Source organism: Canis lupus, chromosome 25, assembly GCF_011100685.1.
Source record: "Canis lupus familiaris isolate Mischka breed German Shepherd chromosome 25, alternate assembly UU_Cfam_GSD_1.0, whole genome shotgun sequence".
Lineage (NCBI taxonomy): Eukaryota > Metazoa > Chordata > Mammalia > Carnivora > Canidae > Canis > Canis lupus.
This window is the reverse complement of record NC_049246.1, coordinates 33,716,340-33,741,682: the sequence shown is the minus strand read 5'-3', so window position 1 is coordinate 33,741,682 and position 25,343 is coordinate 33,716,340.

Genomic DNA, 25,343 nt, shown 5'->3' with positions numbered 1-25,343 from the left:
GACAAGACTGTAAGCGGTGGATCAATATTTCTTTTTCAATACATCTTACAGCACCTGTTCACGTATTTGGTTTCTTCTACCGTTCTTTCTCCTGGACTTAACCAGACAAGGAGTTCAGTTCCATGAACCATAATGTGGAATGAACCAAAGTTTTACATTTAAATATGACCTTTTAAATAATTCTTGGGTTGGCAGAGAAATCAAAACTACAATAATAGATCACTGAGGAAAGAACTTAACAAGGAGAATACTATATATCAAACTTACACCAGTCTTTGTTCTCAAAGGACACGCCACTGCACTGAATGCTTTCAGAAATAACAAAAAGTGAGAAGAATTAAACTGAGAAATGAACAAGTTAGAAAAAAAAATATACACCCAAGGAGAGCAAGCAGAAAAATAATTGGAATTTGATATTATTAAATTAGAATACTTAAAGGTAATATAATGGATCAATAAATCTAATCATATTTCTTTTAATATAATAAGATAGGACAAACTCTGGCTAATGTAAATTACAAAGGTAGGAGAGAACAAATATTTAATATGAGAAATAAGAAATGAAATATATGCCCTAAAGAAAGAGGTGAGTTAAACCATCAAAAAAAATTATAGCTTGCTTTAAGTCAGTAATTCTGAGAATACTACATAAATGAATGATTTCCTTATGCCTATATATACATCACCGAGTTGAATCAAGGAAAAATACAAAACTGGAAGAGAACAGTGGCCATAAAATAATTGGAAAAAAAAAGTTTAAAGAAGTCTTACTAAAAAACAAGTCCTGGTATGTATAGTTCTACATGTTCTTCTTTCAAATGTTTAAGGAAGCCCAGCAATCATGAAATAAGAATGGACAGATTTGATTTTATAAAACCCAGAAGTTTATTAGGATACAACCGAAGAATAAAGTTCCAAGTAAAATGATAAATGAAGAGGAAATACATGCAATATGTAAAAAAAAAATGCTATTCTTTGTATGCCAAGGGCTCTTAGAAATGAATAAAAGAAAACTCTGTCATAAAATACACAGAGTTTATGAACAAACAGGAGAAAAGGAGATGCAATTTGTCGATAATAAGCAGAAAGATACATACCCCTACTAGGAGTGAGGGAAAAATAAAACAATATGGAAATACTGTGTTTCAGCCATGTGATGGGTAAGTTGAAAGACGTAGCTAAACCATTAAAACCTCCTTTGCTGACAGGAAAGGGACTAGTACTCTCACACATAGTTGTTGGGATTATAAACAATTACAACCTCTCTAGACAGTACTTGGCAGTGTTTCTTAAAAATGCAAAGTATGCCTACCTGTTGATCCAGGAGCAAATTATAGGACTCTATTTCTCATAAATAGCTACTGGTTTTTAAAGATAAATGTGTAAGGACATTTATTGCACCACTGTCTTAAAATGCCAAACATTCTGGAAACAATCTGAATGTTCAGTGTGGGGGGATGATTGTATGAATTACAAACATAGTAATACCCAATTGATTTCTCAGATCCAAATCTCTGGAACTATTCTTTACTTCAGTTTTTACGTATACACCATATCCAATCCATCAACAAATTTTGTTTACTTTCCCTTAAAAATGATTCCAAATCTGAATGCAGCTCTCCTTCCATGGTTAGCCCTTGGTCCAAATCCCTACTGTCTCTGTCCTAAGACTCATTAGTCTACTCCTGCTCCCACACTGTTCATCCTGCTGTTTATTATGTACATAGGTGCCAGAGTGAAGATTCGAAAATATAAAATAGGTGACCCCCTCTTGCTCAGAGCTCTCTAGTGTCTGCTCCCCACTGCACTTAAAATGGCATTTACAATCTGACCACGGTTTACCAGGTTACTTGATCCTGTGTATGGCCATTGCTCAACCTGATTTCTTCCCCCTTTTTTCTTTGCTCACTTCTCTGCCAACAGTGGCTTCTTGCTGTTCCTTGAATGTCCAGTAAGGACCACTGAATTTGATGTTCTGTCTGTTTGGAACCCTTTCCCTCAAGTTATTAGCATAACTTTCTCCTTCACCTCTTTTGTGTCTTTGTTTGATTTTACCCTTCTCCGATCATCCTGTTTAAAAGAGTAACTCTCCTGTGATCTTATCTACATGATGACACATTCAGAGGAAACACAAGTCCCAAATCTAAGAAAGCATTGGAGTATAGTTTAAATCATTACTTAATTCTTTTGAATAGCTCCTAAAGATGGGTGACAATAGTATCCCCTACACCAATTTAAGTGCTTAAATCCCAAGCACTTTATACAGATTGTCTCCTTTATTTTCTTTTTGTATTTGTATTACTTATTCACAGATCATGAATCCAAGGATGAGTGAGATTACACAACTAGCTCATGATTTCCTGAAGTTTAGGTGGGGTTGGGGGACAGGATTTGAACCCCCAGCAGTGAGGCTGGATATCAACACACTAGGTATTTCTTTGCTTCTTGCTCTTGCTCTCTCGCAAAGCACAGCAGCTGTCTTTAATCTCAAGTTTCACTCTCAAAATTTCCCCAGACTCTTTCCTAAAACACAGCCCACACTGACTAGTTGCTCTCGCATATTGTCCTCCCTCTGTCCCGGGTCTCTTCCTCCTTGTCCATGTCTAGGGTAAAGGAATCCTGGATTTCTGAGCTCTGCAACACAAGCCCCTTTGTCCTCATTTGCACAAAAAAAAAAAAAAAAAAAAAGCCCGAGAGAGGCAGCCCAGGCACACCACACCCTCCTCCAAACAAGGAAGGATGGCAGACAGGATCCTTGTCCCACTTATTTTCAAGCTATTAGGTGATGCCTCTGTAATGGTTAAGTATCGAGTACACACTTGTTGAACTACTCCAAGTAAACACGATTTCGCCTCCTTCTCAATATCTATAGGATATATTACCAATTCCATTCATTTTACTCTTGTATTTGACCATATAAGGCAAGTGGTAGCTGTGTATCCTTGAGCAAGTTACTTTACCACTTTGTACTTCTGTTTCCTCCTCTGTAAAATGGGAGAAATAATATCTACATTTCAAGCTCACTGTAGGGATCAAATAACAAAAGCTACCTATTAATATCCGACATACAGCTGACACATGCTAGACACGAGTGATTTTGAGTCAGAATCTGAGTGCAGAATGTGCATCTTTCCTCATTCTTGCAATGTTGTGTCATTCTATGAGTCCCGAGGAAATCTCTGGAAAGTAGCCTAAATTTCCCAGCAAAGAAAATGACTTGATCAAGATTACATGGTATATAAGAAAACAAGACAAGCAAAGAAACAAAATTCACGTAAACACACTTCTAACTCTCCTGTACAGGACTTCCAGATCAGACACTTCTAAATGTAGCCTTCTGTGGACCCCCTTTGAGCATTGGATGCATATGGATAGTGATGGACAAAGAAATGGACCGAGACAGGGGGTTTGAGCTCTGGTGCCACCTATCTCTAACTAGCTATGTGATCCTACTTGAGGTGCTTACTTTCCTTATGGTTGGTTTTTCTGTCTTTTGAATAAGAAATCCCCCCAAACTGAATAGTCAAATAACAACAGAAACCGTCTTTGTTTGCTTCACGAGGTGGCTGGGTGAAAACCTATAACCTATACTAAGATATTTTGTCTATCATAAATTACTATAAAATGTGAGAGATTATTATAATAGTTTTTAAAGTCTTCCTGTCAATTGAAAAAAAAAAATCCAACATTTTTTGTTGCATTGATTGCCAGGCTCAGTAGACGCTGAGCAGCCTCCACTCCTCCTTGTGGGGAGATGCTGCTCCAGGGTAACTGTACCAGCATCAGGATTAGGAGGGCATGATTGACATTTGGATTTTAATCGCAGCTGATCTCCATACGTCATTCAATTGCTCCCTCTGCCTCTGATAGCACTGTTACTCAGCACTGGGGGCAGGGAGGAGAACAATGCCTGTTGGCCATGGAATGATCTTTCTCTCTCTCATCTGTCCATATCTAGGTACCTATCTATCTATCTGCCTGCCTGTCTATCTATCTAATCTTTTTTGTAAACTAGGTCAGAGTTTGATCCAAATTCCTCTTTTTGCTGTAAAAGCTAAGTATACTCATTGCTATGAAAGAGGAATGCTCCAGAATGGCTGCTGACCACACAAAGACATACATCTCTCTATTTTAACTGTTTTTGTCTGCCCATCCTCCATCCATCTGCCTATCCTTCTATCATTCCAAACTTTGGTTCAATCCTTCCATTCAATCCTACCTGCTGGGATTTATCCTTTTTGTCTTTTGACTGTCTTTGGGTCCAACCTGGAATAAGAACTATGGCTTCCATCCAGACAAGCTTCATTCAACTTGTTCTCAGCCAAGTGATGGTCTAAATTTGGAACCTCGCAAGGTTTTGAGAATGTCTTTCAACCTTTGGGTGATTATCTGAACTCGATCCAAACCTTCATGCTTGAAGACTCTGCTACTGTCAATCATGACTCCTGTTCACTGCTGGTCAATCACCTGGCTATTTTCCTTTCGCCTGGGAACTGACCTTATACGAATTCCCTGAATTGTTTAAAGCCAGCTGCATGGCAGAGGCTGGTTGATGATGGGTGAGCCAAAGAAGGTTGATAGCTTTTAGTTCAGCCTTCCCTGGACCGGGGCCGAAATCTCCAGGCTTTGTATAAACTCAAATGCAATTCACCTGAAGAGCAGCATTCCCTAACAATTGTGTATGGTACAGTCTAAGTCTGAAAAGCTTTATGAGAACTCTGGACTAGAAAGCACGGAGATAGGTGTGGCCAAGGGCAGCAGTAGGGTAGGGTAACTGATTTAGGGTACAACCCACCTCCCCCATCACTGGCATAACTTTGGTTGAGCAGTTTGATTCTAGTACATCCCAATTTAGTCCTCTCTACAATGAATTCTAGTTGAGAAAGAGCTTTTACTTCATTCTTGGCTTAAAAAAATAAGAGCAATATGTTCTTTTAAAAGAGGAAACAACAAAACAGGTTTTACAAGGGCTGGATTTTCAATTCTGGAGTTTCCCACACTATCTGTGAAAGGCCTTGGCAAGGGCTATTTAGGGTGAAAAAGATAAAAATAATATCTTACAGTCATATAAAGCTTAATACTTTAAATGTCTTTTCGAAAATCGTTGATTACATACCTAATCTCTGCCAGACCATGGCCTAGGGCAACAAAGAAATAAAGCAAGGTCCCTTCGCTCAGGCAGCTTGCAGCTTAGTAGGAGGAGAGCAACACTGATGTAAACACATGGAACATGCACTGTTCATGCTACCGTTATCTTGCATCTCTGCAGGGGAGAGGAAGGAGGGGACAGTTTTGCTGTGTTGAGCATAGGGCCGTTTGAAGAGTAAGACAACAATATTGTAAAAGGGTTGAAGGGAGTTGAGATTTTACACTCATTTTAAAGATGAAAGAACTTCATCCAGCTGTGAGGTGACTTGCCTGAGGCCATGCAGCTAGGCTCACAGTGCAGTGGGGCGAGGAGCTCTTCTTCCAGTTTCCAGGCATTGCTGTTCTTCTCCCCCATGATATCGCTCATCCTCCAGAAAGGATGAGTGTACACTGGTGGGGCACTGGACTGTGCTGGTGGGGACCCACTTCCTCTTCTGGCTTGCACACAGAACCAATTTCAGACCAGCGGGGCCTCCAGACCCTACTTTCTGCTTGGACTCTTCACACCCCCTGGACCACCAGTGCTTTGGTACTCAGGGTGTCTCCAGGAATCAGATATTCTCACGAACTCTTAAGTATTAATGATTTCATCTTGGAACCTCTCAGGGTATAGCATTCAGTAGAAGGTTCCAGGAAAAGAGGCTAATAGGAGACTTTTAGGAATTTACTACTGATAGATGTGAGAGGCAGGGAAGTACACCTGTGTCCTCTCAGTCACACCTTACCTAAGACCATTCTAGTTTTAGGGGCAGTGAAATTGTTGGGGGGAGGAGCGGGGTAAGGAACCCTGCTCTGATGTCAGAACCGTTCCTTAGCTCAGAGAAGTATGCTGGGAAGACCTACTGTTGCTCACAGGGGCAGCGAGAGGGGAGTTACTGCTCATTTACAGGAGAAGACCTAAGAAGTGAAATGAATGTCAAGGTCACAGCTGGTGTGAGACCTCAGTGCTCACACTGCCTGATGGAATGATGCTTCCTTCTTCCCAGATCCTGGCTCAGTGCAGACACCCACGGGTGCTGGGGAGAATCTGGTGCCTGAGAACCAGATAAGGAGGCACAGGCTCTCTGTGCGTCTGTGCCAATCCCTCAGTCCTTGAGCTTGCTGTTACCTCATCGTACTCCCCTGCACTACTCCGAAAAGATAATATTTTATCTCGCCTTGTATTTGACAAGCACTTTATGTGTAGGCCTATGTTTTGTTGCTTAACTCCTGTTGCTTAACTCCTCTATGTGTAGAATGTTAGGTCCTGGGACAGCAGTGTGTGTGTGTGTGTGTGTGTGTGTGTGTGTGTGTGTGTTAATCTTTGTGAACGCACTAAAACAATGACATTCCATAGTTTGATTTGGACATCTGAGTTTGGTACTATTTGGATTCTGAAGGCCTGGATCCTAGAGTACTTAGGCTAAAAAGTTTTCAAGTTGTTTAAAGTCATAGAATCTTTATGTAAAAAAAATAATATCCCAGAACTGTGGCTAAGAATTATGTTTATATCTGCATCTCTATCTATCACTGGATCTATTTCTTTCTTTTTTTTTTAAGATTTTTTTTCTTTAATTTATTAGAGACACGGAAGGAGAGAGAGAGAGACAGGCAGAGGGAGAAGCCGGCTCCATGCAGGGAGCCTGATGTGGGACTAGATCCCGGGTCTCCAGGATGACACCCTGGGCAGAAGGCGGTGCTAAACCACTAAGCCACTGGGGCTGCCCTCACTGGATCTATTTCTATCTCTATGTCTGTCCTTGCCCTGGGTATATTGCACCTGGCCCCTACTTATCAAGTGAGATAATGTTAGAAAGGAATTCAGGGATGGGGAGTAGGTATAGGAAGGGGGTAAAGAAGGATGATACGTTATAATTTTTCGGGATAGCATAATTGACTTTTTATTTTCTCTAAATAAAAATATTTAGTGTATCCAATACAAATGTGAACAAACATATACATATTTAAAATATCAGCTAATAAAGCAGAATTTATATCCATTTATAGCAGAGGTCTTGATAAAGGCCAGAGGTCTCTAGTGATCTGATGCTTCAAGGATGAAGCCTGGCATCCTGCATGAGAGATTGGTTGCCTGCTGAGGCTTCAGGCCAAATGTTCAGCTTACCAGCACTGTCAGCTTGGGAATATTACTTCCTATGGGCCTCAGTTTCCTGTTCTGTAAAATCAGGGGAAATGTTATTTTCTTAGATGATGGTGAGAATAAAACAGAATATTAAATTGCTTGGCACATGGTCAGCATTCGATAGATATTAGCACGCTCCTAATCTTCTAACCCTTTCTGTTTACAAAGCACTTGCATATTATTATGGACTGGATGTTTCTGGCCTTCCAGAATACATATGTTGATGCTTGGAGTCCTCATGTGATGGGCATTGGGAGGTGGGGCCTTGGGATATAATTAGGTTTTTATGAGGTCATGAGGGTGGGGCCTCCGTCATGAGATTAGTGTCCTTAAAAGAATCTATACCAAAGCTCTCTCTCTCTACCATGTGAATGTTCAACAAGAAGGTGGCTGTCTGCAAGTCAGGAAAATAGTTCTCATTAGGAACCAAATCAGCTGATACTTTGATCTCACACTTTCTAGCCTCCAGAACTGTGAGAAATAAATTTCTCTTAATTAAACCACTCAGTTTGTGGTATTTTGTTATAACAGCCCGCACAGATTAACACACACATGATGGTATTTTATTTGTATAACCTTCAATTCTGGGAGTAGGTAGGGGTGGCTCAATTCCTACTTTATGGGTGGAGAACTAAAAGACTCAGGCAAGTCATGAAGCCCAACATTTACAAGAAAGTCTGATTCAGGATTAGCATCCACATCTTGACTGTCTAATATGTCATTCTTCAGTGATTCCATGCTGTCTATCTCTATGGTGCTTGGAGCTGTAATGTCAGAACCAGAGAGAGTGTAGGTTTTAATTTATTTTATTTCATTGTTTAATTTCATTGTTCATACTAATTTGATCCATTATTTGGATGGCAGCAGTGATTCTCAATCCAGGGTGATTTTATCCCTCAGGAACTATATGACAATGTCTACAGGCATGTCCATTTGTCTCCTTTTTGATTGAACTGAAAGATGCTACTGATATCTAGTAGTTAGAGATCAGAAATTTTGATCCTTCTACAGTGCTCTGGGCAGCCCTCACTTTGTATAAACACAGAGGAGTGGGGGAGATATGTTCCAAAAATGTTTTCCAGGGGTTCCATATCAATTGCCTAGAAAAATCAATACCCCAGGTGCTCTAGTTAATAGGGTTTTTATTGCAAAACACCCTGCATATACGCAAGACTGAATGGGGGCTTGACAAGGGTGCAATGGGTATACACTTTAGCACATACATTTTAGTAGAGTAAATGAAAGATTTTGCTAGTCTTTACTGCAAAGAACTCAAAGAATCCATCCTCAGCAGAGCATCCTGGGAGGCGTTGGGCTGGGGCATATTTGATGACAGTGGCCTCATGATTCCTCCCCCACAGCATATTCAGACTGTGGGAAAGTAATTCTGCCTTTTGAAGAGGGGGTTCAGGGAAGTCATGGAAAGATCTGAGTGGTGGCTTGGCAAACCTCTTTTTAAAAAATTATTCTTCTCTTTTAGAAAAATTTGAAATCCACAGGGGAAAAAAACCAAGATAGTGTTTTGAAAACTGAAATGAACACTATGTACTTTTTACCTAGATTTTCCAACTGCTATCATCTTGCTACACCACCTCCATATCACTTTCTCTATATAAACACACTGCCTTTGTGCCAAACCATTCAAACCATCTGTAAGTAAGCTACGCACATCATCACACTTTACTCCTGAATACTTCAGCATGTGTTTTGCAGAAAAAAGATAACTCTCATGCACAATCACACCATTAACAAACCTAAGGAAATTAACACGAATTTAATATTATCACCTAACAGTCCATACTCAAACATTCCTAATTGTCCCAATAATACCCTAACTTTTTGCTCTTGTGTTTCATGTTACGTCCCTTTAATTTTTTTCTAATCTAGAACAACCTCCAAGTGTTTCTCTGTTCTACATGACATTGAAGCTTTTGAAGGGTCTGTGATTGGTTAGACCATTTCCTAATGACCTGAATCTTCAGGTCAAACAAACGTGGCAAGAATATCACACAAGTGATGCTGTGGGTACTCACTGTATCCCACAAGGAGGCATAAGATGTCTGCTGTCTCACCACAGGGGATGTGAAGCTTGACTACTTGGATAAGGTGGTGACCACCAGATTTCTCCATTGAAAAGTAAATTTACTCTCCACCCCACCCTCCCAACTAATCAGTCACCTGTGGGGTGATACCTGGGGATTTTGTTTTCAACATCCATTGATGATCTTTGTTTGAATCAATTATTACATTGGAAGGTTTTTAAATTTTATTAGTCTTTTTACATATACTAGTTGGCATTCTTGTTCAAAAAGATTTCACTTTTGTTCCTATATCTCTTTCTTCTCCTTCTTTGCTCTCCCCATTCCCTCCCTTCCTTCTCTCTCTCTCTCTCTCTCTCTCTCTCTGTCTATTTTTCAGGGATCATTATTAACTTATGTTTTTCAATGATAGTAATTTACTACTATTTTTATTCTTTACCCTGTTGCCCCAAATTTGGACAATAAGAGCCACTCAAGATAGCTTCTCTGTTCCTTTGGCCTGTCTCCACATCCATCTTTGTACATTTGCCTTCTTTCTTGCTTATACTCCTTAGAATCATTTTGTTCTTTCCCCATCCAGGCCTAACAGTGTTTCTCAGAGAATTCTGGTTCCTGTTAGTGGGGCTGGAGGGCAGTATTTAGAAATACATACACAGTTCATACACACCTGATTTATGTAGAGTCTCACAGAATTTTTCCTCAGCTTCTCTCGTTCCATGCTTGTACTTTCCTTCCCTTGTAGTGAAAACCCTGACCCCCCCCTCACAACATTAATTTATTTACATGTTTACTCTATATGACATCACAAGCAAAATAGTTTTAAAATTACAATGCAAGGCATTTGGCTGGCTCAGTTGGAAAAGCATGCAACTCCATCTTGGTTCAAGCCCCACATTGGATGTGGAGAGTACTAAAAAAAGTAAACTTAAAAAATAAAATTACAATGCCAACACCACTAAGAAAAGCAGGCCTAATTGTAAATCTCACAATTTCTTTGTAATCCTTATACTATATCCCATTATGTTTAAATTACTTGAAATGATTATTTTTCTCTCCACACATTTGTTTTTAATTTGACATATAGCTAAGGTCACTTGTTACTGTTTGTAGTCAATTCTAGAGTTTGCTTTTGACATCATTTGTCAATTTTATTTTTGACAGTGTGAAACTTAATGTGGTTCAAAAGTCAAAGCTATATAAAAAGATCTATGCAAAGAAATCTCATTCTATATTCCCTCTACCCCATTCCTTCCACCTTCTATAGGTAAGCATTTTTATTAGTTTCTGGTGCCTCATATCTATTTCCTGTTAATAAAAAGTAAATGAATATGTAGATATATTCTTATTTTCCCATATTTCTTTTATAGAAGGAAGCATACTCTATAATCTCATAAACAGGTTAACGTATGGCATGCAAAAGAGCGAGTTCTCCCTCTTCTTACCCATGGTGTTCCCACTTTCCCTGAGCTCCTCACTGCTCCCAGTTTGCCATCTATCCTTCCTCAAAGAGGAGCTCTAAGTGCAATGGGCTCAGTTTGGAGAGCATCTCTGAGCATCACATTGGAAGCCATGCAGTCTGATCTCTCTGTTGCCCTGTGGTGCTTCGAGTGTTTTCAGTATGGTCCAAACAGTCAGAAGCTACTTGTGCCAGCAGTGGTTCCCCATTCAGAAGTCTAATTTTGACACAGCTTTCCATTACCTTGTGAATTCAAGACTAGTCTGTTGGGGTGTTAGGTGTGATAAGTTTGTTAACACAACATTCTCAATTAAGTGTGTTTTATATACCATTCCTTCTAGCACAATGGTGGAGGGGAACGACACACTTTGTGTGTCTCTTAACAATGCATGGCTTCCAAGGGCGCTTGTGAGAGCTAATTTTATGAGTCAATTTAACTAGGGCAGGTGATGCCCAGATTAAATATTATATTTGGGTGTGTCTGTGAGAGGGGCTCTGGATGAGATTCGAGCTGGAATCCGGAGAATCAGTAAGGTAGATGGCCCTCCTGAGTATGGATGAGCCTCCTCCACTCCACAGAGGAGATGAATAGAACAAAGGGAGAGGAAAGAGCCATTCGCCCCCTTTTTGCTTCCTACCTGCCTGCCTGACTGAGCTGGGATTTCAGTCTTCTGTCCTTGGCCTAGGACTTATACCTTTGGCTTTCCTGGTCCTCAGGCCTTTGTACTCTTTTCAGCAGAACTGTGGCAAGAGTGGCTGCCTCAAGGGATGGTTTGCTAATGCCTTGGAGAGAAGTGCAGGGTCAGGATGACCGCAAAAGGAAGGGGCTGCTTTGTTAGTTTGGAAAATGCCATATGAAAACATGGCCCTTTCCCCAAGGAGCTCTTAGAGAGGAAATCATAAACACAAATCTTTGAAGCAGACTCTCCTGGAAAATCATTTATTGCTATAGCTTCATGGACTTGGCTTTGGAATCCTGTCTCCAGCACAGCTCTAGTTCCAATTTGTTCTGCCCCTGCCCAAGCAATTGGGTCATGTCCCTACCGGTGTGTTGGCCACTCAGATAACTTTTAGAGACCAAAACAACTTATTAGACACGTCTCTCTTGGTGTCCTAGAATCCATGTCCTTGTGAAACACAACTGGATGTCTGCCGAAGTCACCACATGCCCATCTCAAAAGTGTTACCTTTTGATCAACAAGGAACCAGTTAGCTGGTTAAACCCAGTTTAACTCTGGGTCTTGGGCTGAATGAAAGTCAGAGAGCCTTTTTGCCCCTAACATGAATGTTGATCTGACGACTGAAGATCTCTTGGGGCATCACTTTTATCAACTTCCATCTCCAAGAAAAAAAAAAGAATTACTTGATGATTATGAAGGATATGACATAGGGAAATAGGTCTTTTCCCGGGCTCCTTGTGTAGAGGCTAGAGATGATAGCAAGAATTATACTCTCTGTTCTAGTGGGGGTTATGGATGTTCTGTAGACCACACAGCTGCCTTTCCCCAGATCTCTTTGACTTTCTCAGTGCCCTGGAGAGTGGGAATGTGATTAAAGAACATAGACAGTGGGAGAGAGAGGGAGAAAAACTAAAATTGTCAAGTTGCACTCTATGTTGTATAACATACTTTCTTTGTGAAAACCTAGCAAAAACCCTAGCAATAATTATTCCTCCCTTTATTCTGTAGAAGAGGTAACTGAGTCTCTCGCATACTGAATGGCTTGCCCAAAGATTGTGAAGGGTGGAGCTAGATTTTGAACCTAGGTTTTCCAGCCCTTTGCAGCAAACCACACTGCCTCTCCACACTGGTGTTACAATAAAAGATCCTTATAGAAGTGGAAACATTGGGGAAGAATAAAACAATGCCCAATACTGGAAGCAGAGGCAATAAAAGGTGCTCCATTCTGCCTTTCCATTATCACAGGATAAGAGGTGGAGAGTGGGTGGTGGAAGGGGGTACTTCTGCAGTGAGAAGTAAAAGGAAAGCAAATGAAGGACAGCCGAAGGACACTTTTGAGATTCTGAGGGGAAGGTCAAAAGAGAATAATCTCTTCCACTCTTCTCTTAATCTTTTATTGTTAAGACTTAAGCCCAGGGTGCATTCAGCTTACAAGACACTTTTGACAGTTGATAGCTAAGAATAGTGGTTCTCAAATTTTTTGGTCTCAGGGTCCTCTTACTTGGTAAAAATTATGAAGGAACCCTAAGTGGGTTTTTTTATGCAGGTTATATTATTGATATTTATTAAGGCAGAAATTAAAGTAGAGAAAATTTTACACTATTTAATAGTAACAATAATACACCTATTAACATGTTAACTTAAGTAACACATATTAATAAAAAAGACTATATTTTTAAAAACTAATGGGGCTTTATATTTTAGAGTGGCTTTTTTTCCTTTTTTCAAATCTCCTTGATGTGTGACTTAGAAGATAGTGGCATTCTCATGTTTTCTTTTGTATTCCATGTTGTCACACTTGAAGTATATGAAGTACACTTTGTAGGAACTTCATACAGATACGTAGTTGGGGAAAAAGATATTTTAATAGCTGTTTTAGATAACCATTACTTTCTTTGTTACTTCACTAAAGCTAAACAAGTGGTGATTTCTTAAAGGTTAGTGCAATGTGGAATGTGAAATCTTATCAATGAACTTTTTGTACTTTTTGGAATTGAAATCTATTGGTCTATCTTGCCCTTTCAATATATCTTTATTCAAGTATGATTTTATAATTTCCCTACATTGGTTATTTGGACATATGAGCTCACTGAGTCATACAAATCTTACAAATGTTGATTGGTTTCATTAAAAAAAAATCACATTCATTAATCACTAACCTCATCAGCAAAGTCTCTAAGTATTGGAAAACTATCAAGCTGATAGTAGCAGATGCAAGTTTTCCAATATTCCTAGTTTTTCTTGAAAGTTCAAATTTTACCATTGGCAACAAATACTGATGACTGTTTCTTTTCAAATGACAGGCTCACTTTGTTCATGTTCAAGAAAATGTCTGCCAAACACGCAAATCTAAATAACCATAGCATTGTGGATAGTCTTTCTTTCAAGTAAAAGTGGTGCTCCATGAAACAAGCAGGTAGTTCAGCTCAAGCTCCAACAGCACACAAGTGCTTTTTCTGGAGACAACCATTGTACTTTGGTTTATGCCAGAAGTGCTTTACACATACCTGATTTTGTCACACTGAATATTTAAAAAAAAAACAAACAAACATGCGCTCATGAGTGCCTGGGTGGCTCAGTCAGATGAGTGTCTGACTCTTGGTTTTGGCTCAGGTCATGATCCTGGATTGAGCCCCATGTTGGGCTCTGTGATCAGTAGGGAGTCTGCTTCAGAATTCTCTCCCTCTGCCCCTCTCTCCGTTCTCTCTTTGTCCCTAAAGTATATGGATAAATCTTTTTTCAAGAAACTACATGCATTCTGAAGTCAAAATTTAATACTTTTTTCATGCTTTATCAAGGACATCCTAAAGAGAAAATGCCATTTTGTGTATGGGGACTACTAGCAGAGTTTGGTGCCACTTCCTTGATTTATGTTAGTCATTAGCAGTTCTATTCACCCTTGCTATTGTGCCATGACTGCAAATGTCAACATAGTTGGTTCAGGATAAAACACGGAACATTTAAAAATTATTCAACACTTTGAGTATTTCAGTACCACTTGTGTTTGCTGCCAAGCACTCATATAAAACATCTTTGATGGTTAGTTGATGCTAATATCAGATGAATTCAAGGAAAACTACAAGTCTAGCCATATCTGTAGGTTCATCAATAACAAAACAAAAATGAAATTTTGCAAATGAGATACTATCTCAATTTTCATGTTTACAGCTAAACAGTTTGTCAAGTTATTGTACTTTTGGAAAGTGGCAGTGTCATGATTTCTTTAACCAACTTTTCATCCAGCAGGCATTCGGCAAGTGTCAAATGTAGAAGCTTTATTAAAGTCTTAGTTACTATGTTCCTTTCTCCAACCAGTGCTTTGGACACTGAATCTCAAAATGACACCACCATTTTACTGGCACCAAAATGCTGCTCCACAATGTCCTGCTGCATGAGACACAACAATTTAGGTGCTAAATTACTATCATCTATCAAACTGAAGAAAAGATAGCTACCGTTAGATTTTTATTTTTAATTTACAATTATCTCCAGTTTCTTTGGAGTAGTTTCTTTTCTTCTATAAGTCAAAGAACTCTCTGATATGAAGTGGTGGTTTTTTAGCATTTTTGAGGTAGACAGTATATACAGTTGTGGATTGATAACTAGGTCTCTAATCTCTCTTTCTAATCAACAATTTATCCTAAAATATAAGGAAAACATACCTCAGGAACATTTTTATTTATTTTACAATAAATTTTATTAAATTACAAAACCATATTTTGATAAAACTTAGAAAGTTAAATTTTTTTTTAAAAAGTTTATGCAGAGGAAGGCAAAAATTATATTCTTTTTGTTGTTGTGCTTCCATAGAAGTATGAAGAAAAGTTGGGGATTTTAAAATAATGACTTGGGATCCCTGGGTGGCGCAGCGGTTTGGCGCCTGCCTTTGGCCCAGGGCGCGATCCTGGAGACCCGGGATCGAATCCCACATCGGGCTCCCGGTGCATGGAGCCTGCTTCTCCCTCTGCCTTTGTTTCTGGCTCTCTCTGTCTCTCAGTCTTTCATGAATAAATAAATAAATAAAATCTTTAAAAAAAAATAAAATAAAATAATGACTTATTGGATGGGAAAGAGATAACATGGAATTTTAGATGGTATAACTCAAGATAGCTAGGAACATCTCCGTAGAAGTTTTGAGAACAAACTGAGCTAATCTCAAATGTTTACATCCTAAAACACAACCTTAAAAAATTCTGAAAACCCTAAGAATACACAAACACAGATTCATTAGCCATCAGAGCAGGGACAGCATTACATATCATGTGGCTTGCAGAAAACACTTTTATATATTTGTGACAGAATAAAAGTAAAAAAGGTGAAGAACATCTTAGTGATACAATGAAAAGAATGTTGGCCATATGGAACCCCAGAAAGAACTAGAGCAGCTGGTTATTTGCGAACTGCTGCATAAGAGGAAACAAGTCAAAGATCAGAAAAAAAGAGGGAAAAGGTTAAGTAGGCAAATTTTTGTGATTTTTAAGGATGAGAGCTAAGGGGATTTGGGCTTCTGCTCAGTCCTTGGCCTGAGTAGGTGAGCAGAGAAGACCTTGATTACAGTGGCCCTATCAAGAATCAAAGATAATTCAGCTGGAATATATTTTGTGGTGTGATTTTAAGTTGAGTCTTTGTAGAAGATTGCTGGCCTGGGTACCAGTCTCATGGAGTGTTAGGAACTCATGATAGTCATCAGTCAGTGTGAGGCTTTATTTTAAATATGAAAAGGTGAGGAAGAACAGAAAAAACTGCATTTGAAAGAATTGTCATACCTCTCTGGAGCCTTCAAAGTCTAGTTCTGACTTGTCTTTTTGAAATCACACTTTAAAAAAATTGACTGTTTCTATACCAGTGTTCTTCCATTATAGTTTCTGATTGATTTTTATCCCCACATCCATTTTGTTGTTGAGGATTTGGATTAGGATCGCCAAGAGGTACAGAAACCACGCTGACCCAAATCATTAAAGGGTTTCTTAGTTCTTTTGGGCTGCTGTAAGAAAACAACCATAGATTAGGTGACTTACAAACAAATGTTTCTCATGGCTCTGGACATTGGGAAGTCCAGGATCATGGAGCCAGCATATTTAGTGTTCAGTGAGACGTCCTGGTTTATAAACAACCATCATTTTGCTGTGTCCTCATATGGTACAAGGGGCAAGCTAGCTCTCTGGGGTCTCTTTTATAAGGACACTAATTCCACTCATGAGGCTCTACCCTCGTGATCTAATCATCTCTCAAAGGCTCCACCTCCTAATACCATCACTTTGGGGATTATTCAACATATGAATTTGTTTGAGGACACAAAGAATTTCATCTTGGTCCTCCCAAGTTTATATCCTTTTCACATTCAAAATACCTTCATTTTATCCCACTAGCCCCCAAAGTCAACTCAATCTAGCATCAACTTGAAAGCCTAAGTTCATGGTCTCATTTACAAATCATCTAAATCAGATATGGGTGAGATGATTCATCTTGAGGCTAATTGCTGTCCAACTGTGAACATGTAAAATCAAACATGTTTTTGTGCTTCCAAAATATAATGTTGGGACAGGTGTATGATAGGCATTCCCAGTCCAACAAGCAGAAAATGCAAAAAGGGAAGGAGTAACAGGTTCTGAGCAAGTCCAAAAACTTAAGGCACACTGGAATGGAGTCTGCCCCCATGGTGTCTCCCAGCCTCCAGGGTTTCCATCTTTTGAAATGTAGGTAGAAGGAATCATGCCTCCTTGGTTTCTGTACTCTTAGTGCAGTGGAGATAGCACCATAAGGATGCTCCTGAGGATGCTGCCACGGTTTACCACTTGTGCCCTCTGGAGGGTGACCCCTCAGTCCTCACTGAACTTCAGCCCTCACTGAACCAAGGCACCTGAATGTGGGGAGCAGAGCCTTGAAATTGTTCTGTCCCGTGGGCTCTTGCACCCTGGGCCAATGATGAGAGGAGCAGCCCTGGGAGATCTCTAGGATGCTTTCAGGGCCATTCCTCTATTATCTTGAATAACAGGTTGTGGTTTCTGTTTAGATGTCCCCATTGTCTGGGAGAATAACTTCTAGCTTCAATTGAAGAGGTCAATTCATACTACTTTATTAAATTTGGCCATACCCTTTGTGATCTCTCCTGAAAGAATTGTCTGATTTTTTACTATATAGATAAGCTGAGAATTTTTCCAATTTTTAATTCTGCTTCCCTTTTGATTAACAATTATATCTTTAAGTTATTTTTCTCTTCTCGTTTTTTACTATAAGTATTCATGAGAAACCAAGCCGCTCTTTCAATACTTTGCTAGAAAATTCCTCAGCCAAATACTCGATTTCATGGCTCAAAATTTCTACTTTCCACAGAACACTAAGACATAAATACAATTCAGCCAAGCTCTTTGCTACTTTGTAGTAAGGATCACTTTTCTTCCAGTTTCCAATAACAAATTCCTTATTTTCATCCAACACTTTAACATCTATACTTCTACCAGCATTCTGTTCATGACTACTGAGGTATTCCTTAAGAAGAATGAGGCTTTCTCTACAGATCTCCTCATCTTCTGAGCCTTCACCAGAATTGCCTTTCATGGTCTGTCTGTTCATGGCAATATAAGCTTTTTCTAACATGGAACTTCAGACTCTTCCAGACTATGCACATTACCCAATTCTAAAACTCTTCCATATTTTTAGATATTTATCATAGTAGCACCCACTTTTCTCAGCACGAATTTTTTGTCTTAGTCCATTTGGGTTGTTATAACAAAATGCCATGGACTGGATAGCCCATAAGTAGTAAAAATTGATTTCTTACAATGCTGGAGGCTATAGTTCAAGATCTAGATGCCAGCATGGCTGGGTTCTGGTAACGACCCTTTTCTGGGCTGCAGATTGTCTTCTTTGTGTGTTCTTACATGGTTGAAGGGGTGAGCTAGCTCTCTAGGGTCTCACTTATAAAGGCATTAATCCCAATCATGAAAGGCAGATTAGGTCTGCCCTCTGACCTAATCACATCCGATATTAGGGCCTGCCTCCTAATACCATCTTTTTGGGGATTATATTTCAATATATAAATTTTTGTGGGCACACAACAGTCAGACCATAGCAAGACAAAATGTTGGATTTAGTGCCAGTGATGTTGTATTGTTTAGGAAGAGCAGGTGCCCTTTTGATTCATTCTCACCCCATCAAATTCTAACTGGCCTATTCAGTTTCCACTGGTTTTTACTTCTTTATTCCTCCTTGCCTCATTCCATGAGAAGATTTAAGATGAATTAAAAACAAAACAAAAATATAAACAAACAGCAATAAAACTCTACAGCAGGCACTGTTCATTAGAAATTTCTGTAGCAATGGAAATGTTCTGTGGATGAAAATGTGCCATCCAACATTGTAGCCACTAGCCAGGTGGCTACTGAATCCATTAAATGGCTAGCACAACTGATTAATTGAATATTTTAATTTAATTACCTTAAATAGCCACATATCACTAATACCTACTATATTTGATAGCACATTTCTAGAAAACAGTCTTTCCAGTTTCATTTCTTACCTCTGTGCTTCTAAGCTCCTTGGGTTTTGTGATATTGTGATTTAAAATGGACTTGCTGTTATTATTTCTTTCCTATATCATCGTAACTTTCCTGCTCCTTACCTGATACAGTGGTCATATGACCAGGGATGCAACTATGAAGCCTGGTTGCAGGAATGATTCCTAAGGGCATGATGGAGCAGGATGTGCCTTTACCTCATCTAACAAATTGGGATTAACAGTGAATGCGGCTATATTGCTTAGTAGTAAAGATATCCCACTAGTTCTGTACCTGTGTAACCTTACCCTATGTGAACAGGAGTGGACTGAAGGGGAGGGACTTGCTAGACTAGTATTCCTGCCTGCAATCTAGACCAGCACAGTGCTAACCTAATGGCTCTTATAAAGATAGAAAAGTTTGGGTGTAAATGGAGAGAAGGAAAATCAGTAGCTGGATAAATGGCTTATGTAATAGGGAAATCCAGTATTATTACACTAACACTTTAAAAGAAGCTCAGGGCAAGAGATGATATTGTCTTAACTTGAGTGTTTCAGGTGCCTGAAGGGATGAAGTCATATATTGCTGACATTACTTCTGCTTTTGGAACCTGATAAGATTGAATGGAAGCCTACAAACCTGAGCGATCTTGCCTTAGGAGATATTTTAAGAGGATATGATGATGGAATGAATAGTTATTAATGACTGAATGGGATTCTCATAATGTGGCTATATATATGTATATTTATTTATATTTATTTATAATTTACTTTTATTATCATGATTTTCCTATAAAAGACTGTGTTCAAAGATCAGGGGGTAGACTGTGATATTGTGATTTACAATGTTAAGAAAAGAAACAGCAGCCCCCAAATAGAGTCCCTTGTGCTAAGCCCCATGTCCTCAAACTGACTTAATATATGACCTAATTGCAGTTTCAACTTCTTCCAGGATTGTAATATTTTCTTTTTTTTTTTTTTTAAAGATTTATTTATTTATTTGGGTGGGGGAGAGAGAGAGACAGAGAGAGAGAGAGAGAGAGAGAGAAAGAGAGAGCAGGGGAAAGGGAAGAGGGGTAGGGAGAGAATCTTAAGCAGACTTCCTGCTGAGCAGGAAGCCTGACATAGGCTCTGTCTCACAACCCTGAGATCATTACCTGAGCTGAAATCAAGAGTTGGATGTTTCACTGACTGAGCGACCCAGGTGCCCTCCCAGGATTGTAATCTTAAACTATTCAGTCTGGAATTTCCTGGTCAGCAGTGGTAAATTAATCCACCGATAGATCCCATCTATCCCCCAAAGAAAGAGGAAGTAATTTGCTCTTTCTTTGTCCCTGCCCTCTTCTCCCTATACAATTCTTTCATTTTGTATAGCTCTTTGGAGGTTCTTTCCATTTGTTAGATGGAATGCTGTCTGATTCATGAATTGTTGAATAAAGCCAATTAGATCTTCAAATTTATTCTGTTGAATTTTTTAAAAATAATGATAAGAAATATATTTTTAGCCTTTATTCCTCTTTCTGGCACAGGACACTTAAAACACATGGAATTTCCTAAGTGATAAAGGAGTCTTAGTATGTTAATGAAGTGACTTTAGGACTGTCCCTAAGGATGGGGCTGGTTGCCAGTGGAGCCAGCCATATTATTAGTCCCAACCTCTACCCCTGACCTCTGGGGAAGGGGTGAGACTGGAGATTAAGTTCAGTTCCCAATGGCCAATCATTTAATCCATCATGGTTATGTAATGAAGCTTCCATAAAAAACTTAAAAGACTGGGTTTGGAAAGCTTCTGCTTGGTGAACATATGGAGATGTCAGGAGAGTGGTGCCCTCTGAGAGGGCATGGAAGCTCTGTGCTCTTTCCCTCTACCTTGCCCTATGCATCTCTTCCATCTGGCTTTTCTTGAGTTATATCTTTTTATAAAAAATCAGTAATGTAGTAAGTAAATGTTTTTCTGAGTTCGGTCAACCACCCTTAACAAATTAATTGAACCCAAGGAGACACTGGTAGGAAGTAGCTAGTAGGTCAGAAGCTCAGTGGTGGATGGGGTAGTCTTGAGGGATTGAGACCTTAGCCTGGGGGATCTGATGTGTCTCCAGGTAAATAGTCTCAGAATTATTTTGAGTTGTAAGACACCCAGCTGGTGTCACAGAATTGCTTGATGGTGTGGGAACCCATTCCCCAAAACACACATTGTAATTGGGTGTTAAAATCAGAAATAGAAATAACTTATATTTCCACTAGCATTTATTCATGTTGTTTCCTCCATCTGAAATGCCCTTTCTGAACTTTCTTTTTGGTGAAATCTTATTTGTTGCTTAGATTACAATTTCAATGCCATATATTTTGCTAAATTTCCTCAGCCTTTTAAAAAAATATATTTTTTTTATTTATTCATGAGAGACACACAGAGAGAGGCAGAGACATAGGCAGAGGGAGAAGCATGCTCCCCACAGGGAGCCTGATGTGGGACTCGATCCCAGGACCCCAGAATCACTGCCTGATCCAAAGGTAGATGCTCAGCTACTGAGCCACCCAGGTGCCCTTTTCCCCAGCCTTTTGAATCATAATTGTCCCTTATTCTGTACTCACAGAATATTTTGTTCAAGCTACCAATATAGCCAAGTTGTCTTTTTTTGTAGTTGAAATGTGTTTGTCTCTCTCCCACAGTTTACTACAGATGTCAGTGGCTACTTATAACTACTTAAAAATTTTTTAATGTTTTAAGTTTTTACTTAAATTTTAGTTAGTTAACATATAGTGTAATATTGGTTTCAGGAGTAGAATTAAGTGATTCATCACTTACATATAACACCCAGTGATCATCACAACAGGTATCCTTATAATGCCCATCACCCATTTAGCTCAACCCCACCCAACTCCCCTCCAGCAACCCTCAGTTTGTTCTCTGTAGTTAAGAGTCTCTTATGGTTTGCCTCTCTTTTTTCCCCCTTTCCTCTACATTCATCTGTTCTGTTTCTTAAATTCCACATATGACTGAAATCATATGGTATTTGTCTTTCTCTAAGTGACTTGTTTTGCTTAGCATAATATTCTCTAGCTCTATCCACATCATTGCGAATGGCAAGAGCTCATTCTTTTTGATGGCTGAGTAATAATCCATTGTATATATATATGACACATCTTCTTTATTCATTTTTCAGTTGATGGACATTTGGACTTTTCCCATAGTTTGGTTACTGTTGATAATGCTGCTATAAATGTCTACTTACATTTAAGCTAAGTTAAATGGAATGAAATTAAGAATTCATTTGTACCTGTCATTCTAGGGATTCAGTAGCCACATGTTGCTACCATACTGGATAACACAGATATAGACTTGCATCATTGCAGAGAAATGGGTAACTCTTCACCCTTAAATAGCTTAGAATAAGGCACTTAAAAATTTACCATCAAACTAATAGAGTTTAAGTTAAATATCAGCTGAATGGCATGGATATGAAGTACTAGTGATAGCGAGTAATAATAAATATGCTCATCTTTGTGTAACTAGGGTTTTCACAGTGTTTGGAAGGGAATAAACACTCATTTTATCATGGCCATGTCAAGGTGATAAGGCTTATGGGGACATTCAAAGCTAGTATGTGAAAGGTAGAATCAAAAAGCAGTTGGTGGGTTAAAGAATCAGGATGTTGGCAAGAGACTGTAAAACATCAAAGTCTCTTGGAATGGTAATAATGAAGGGCAGGATTAAGGAGTTAGCTACCGGATGAATTAGCAATTCAGAGCCAAAAATTAGACAGAGATTTGTCAGCTAAAATGTGGGCATTAAGGATTTTCTTGCACAGGTGTCTGCACCTTTGTTAAATGATTAGGAAATTAAATTAAAATTTTTTTTAAATTATTTGTTTATTTGAGGGAGAGACAGAGAGTGAGCAGGGGTTCTGGCAGAGGCAGAGGGACAAGCAGACTGTGCTGAGTGCAGAGCCCCATGTGGGACTCATTCCCACAACCCTGAGAGCACGACCTGAGCTGAAATCAAGAGTTAGACACCCAACTGACTGAAGGCAACCAGGCAATGATTAGGAATCTTAGAACTGCATTAAAGGCATGGTTTCTATCAGATGGAAGACAATGCTCACTAATAGTTTATGAAATAAAACTAGACAAAATGTAAATGTAAGTTATACATATCTAGATATAAAAAGTATGTTATAAACCACCTATATATTAAAGAGAAATATATCTATCTAGAGTGAATACTTTCTGCCAATAGGAAGTTCACATTATTGATAGCAGAATAAACACATAGACAACTAGATAAAACAATACAATAATTCTATAGTACAATGAACAAAAGATGATGAATATTTAATTCTGCTCTTTTTTAATGGCCACATTCTTCCAAATATGAATCCAGCATTTGTGTAGTGCTGTGCGGGTGCAGAGATATTTGTTGGATAGGGGAATGGATGACCTCTTGATGAGCCTTACCTCGTTGTAGTTTGGAAAGATGCTTCCAAACTACTAACTCTAGACCAATTTCACCCCTGAATACTTGGACAGTTTCCTTTCCTCAGTAGACAATCATTCAATCAATGTTTAATGGAACATCTATTGGGCATCCTGCAAATTGTTGGGTGCTTTGCAAGATAACATATAGGTCCTTGTCCTCAAATAGCTTAGAATTTGAATAGAACAATGTGCTTAAAATATGACCACCAATCTAACAGAGTGTGTGTTAAATATCAGATGAATGGTATGGAAAGTCAGTACTAGGCCAGTTCCGAGGAGCAAGGGATATTTTCCAGCTGGTGTGATCCAGCTGTTGTGATTAATCAGCATGAGGACGCCCAGGGGGATGGTAGCTGGGTCTGTTTTCTGAGCCCTTTACTGCTGACTTAGCCATTCCAGTAATAAGGAAACTGACTCCAGTGAAAAAGTAGCAGTCTGGCTTCTTCTTTTCTAGAAAACTGTTGGCAAGTGGACTCTCTATTGTAATTCAATGACCAGCAGCTTGACACAACTGTCACAGATTGTCTTTTTTTTTTTTTTTTTTTTTTAGCTTCTCCTCGATATGAATTAGATCCTTTGGGAAGTTGCAAAAATTCCCTTAAGGTCACAAATACAGCATTTTGCTGCCTGGTTCTTGCATATGACAAAAGGTCCCCTTATTAATTGCATACTTGGGAAAAACACAAATTCTTATCATTTACTTGTAATTCGTGATGATATGAGGCAAGATCTGAATTTGAATTGCAGTTTTGTCATTTGCCAGTTGTATGACCTTAGAAAAGTCAATCTCTCTCTCCCTTTCTCATTTTTCTCCTCACAGGTTTCTGCTTTTAATCCTGAGTATGTTAGTGTTACATGACATCATACATGATTTGTTTATCCAGTAGTTACCCTTTGGCTTAATAAGATCCAGATTCTCTAGTTTATCGATTTCTTTCCTTTTTTTTTTTTTTTTAAAGATTTTATTTATCTATTCATGAGAGACAAACACAGAGAGAGAGGGAGAGGCAGAGACACAGGCAGAGGGAGAAGTAGGCTTCATGCAGGGAGCCCAACATGGGACTCGATCTGGGGTCTCCAGGATCATGCCCTGAGCCAAAGGCGGGGCTGCCCCACTCCCTTTTTTTTTATCCAGAGAATTCTTTCTGTTTCTAGCTTCTCTTTGGATATAGATTTCATTATACTATCTCCAATATATTTACCTCAGGAAAGGAGATAATCAAACCTCTATCAGGAGCACTGCAGATAAGGGCCATACTTTTAAATACTCAGAGGGAGACACCTAAGTTTAATATCTACCATGACTGTGGTATGGTATAGAGATAGAGGTTTCATGAAACTGAAAGATTATCCAAGTGAGGGTGGGACTCTTCATTTTTTCCTTCTCTAACACTCTTCCTTTAGTTACATAGACCTTAGTTTCTGATCTGTTATTTCTTATCTTCTTGAAGGACGATTTTTTAAAAATATTTTATTTACTTATTCATGAGAGAAACAGAGAGAGAGGTAGAGAGAAACATAGGCAGAGAGACAAACAGGCTTCATGTAGGGAACCTGATGTGGAACTCTATCCAGGGACTCCAGGATCAAGCCCTGGGCCAAAGGCAGATATTCAACCACTGACCCACCCAGGCATCCCAAGAACATTTTTTTTTTTAAAAGACTATATTTGTTTTAGGGTGTTTTAGTGTTGATCCTTTCCCCTGTACCTAGCTCTTGGCACTCATTAATCTTTTACTGTCTCCGTAGTTTTGCCTTTTTCAAATGTTGTATAGTTGAAATCATACAATGTGTAACCTTTTTGCATGGGCTTCTTTCACTAGAAATGTGCTTTTAAAGTTTCTCCACGTCTTTTCATAAAGACTTGATAGCTCATTTCTTTTTAGCACTGAATAATATTTCACTGTCTGGATGTACCACAGTTTAT